Source organism: Gadus chalcogrammus, chromosome 21, assembly GCF_026213295.1.
Source record: "Gadus chalcogrammus isolate NIFS_2021 chromosome 21, NIFS_Gcha_1.0, whole genome shotgun sequence".
Lineage (NCBI taxonomy): Eukaryota > Metazoa > Chordata > Actinopteri > Gadiformes > Gadidae > Gadus > Gadus chalcogrammus.
The window spans coordinates 1870696-1872266 of NC_079432.1; positions in this window are offsets into that span (position 1 = coordinate 1870696).

Here is a 1571-nt window from a genome sequence, read left to right on the forward strand (position 1 = left end):
CTGGAGGACGACGGCAGGTCGGCCGAGGACACCGGAGCTCGAACCCTCAACCCCTAGACCAGCCTGACCCTAGACCAGCCTGACCCTAGACCAGCCTGACCCTAGACCAGCCTGACCCTAGACCAGCCTGACCCTAGACCAGCCTGACCCTAGACCAGCCTGACCCTAGACCAGCCTGACCCTAGACCAGCCTGACCCTAGACCAGCCTGACCCTAGACCAGCCTGACCCGAGACCAGCCTGACCCTAGACCAGCCTGACCCTAGACCAGCCTGACCCCTAGACCAGCCTGACCCTAGACCAGCCTGACCCTAGACCAGCCTGACCCCTAGACTACCCTGACCCCTGCCTTCTCTGATGGGTGGAGGAGGTGGAGGTAGAGTGGGGGGGTGGCGTGAAGGAGGTGGAGGAGGTGGAGGTAGAGTGGGAGGTTGGGTGGAGGAGGTGGAGGTAGAGTGGGAGGTTGGGTGCAGGAGGTGGAGGAGGTGGAGGTAGAGTGGGGGGTTGGGTGCAGGAGGTGGAGGAGGTGGAGGTAGAGTGGGGGGTTGGGTGGAGGAGGTGGAGGTAGAGTGGGAGGTTGGGTGCAGGAGGTGGAGGTAGAGTGGGAGGTTGGGTGAAGGAGGTGGAGGAGGTGGAGGTAGAGTGGGGGGTTGGGTGCAGGAGGTGGAGGAGGTGGAGGTAGAGTGGGAGGTTGGGTGCAGGAGGTGGAGGAGGTGGAGGTAGAGTGGGAGGTTGGGTGAAGGAGGTGGAGGAGGTGGAGGTAGAGTGGGGGGTTGGGTGCAGGAGGTGGAGGTAGAGTGGGAGGTTGGGTGCAGGAGGTGGAGGTAGAGTGGGAGGTTGGGTGGAGGAGGTGGAGGTAGAGCGTGGGTTGATGAGATGGAGGAAGTGGTGGTGCTGGTTATGACGTCATAGTAGAATAAAGCCTGCGCTCCTCAACTCTAGAAAGATCACGGCTACAGGACATCAAGTCCTCCCTGGCCTGATCTACAGGACCAGGACCAGGACCTGGACCGGGTCTAGAGGACCGGGTCTACAGGACCTGGAACTGGTCTACAGGACCAGGACCGGGACCAGGACCAGGACCTGGACCGGGTCTACAGGACCAGGACCGGGTCTACAGGACCAGGACCTGGACGGGTCTAGGGGACCAGGACCAGGACCGAGTCATTAGTGCTATGTGTCCCTGCTGCTGTGTTGTCATGAGGCCGGACAGACGGGCGTACGTTCTGCTCAGTCCTCAGGTGCCACCAGGTAACCTTCAGAGTTCTGTTCCCGGTCCTACAGTCCTGTCACTGCAGAGCGGGCGGGGTCAGGGGTCAGGGGTCAGGGGTCGGGGGGGTGAGGGTGCCTGGGCAGCCCGTCTCCCCCGCTGGCTCTCAGAGACAGATGGTGTCTGACACGCAGGCAGACGACAAGGGCATGCAGATTATATATCTATGGCAACCAGACCTGGTGGATGTATCCATGGCAACCAGGACCGGATGATGTGTCCAAGGTAACGAGGAGTGGACGATGTGTCCGTGGAAAACACTGACGCGTCCATGGCAATCAGGACCGGATGATGTGTCCACG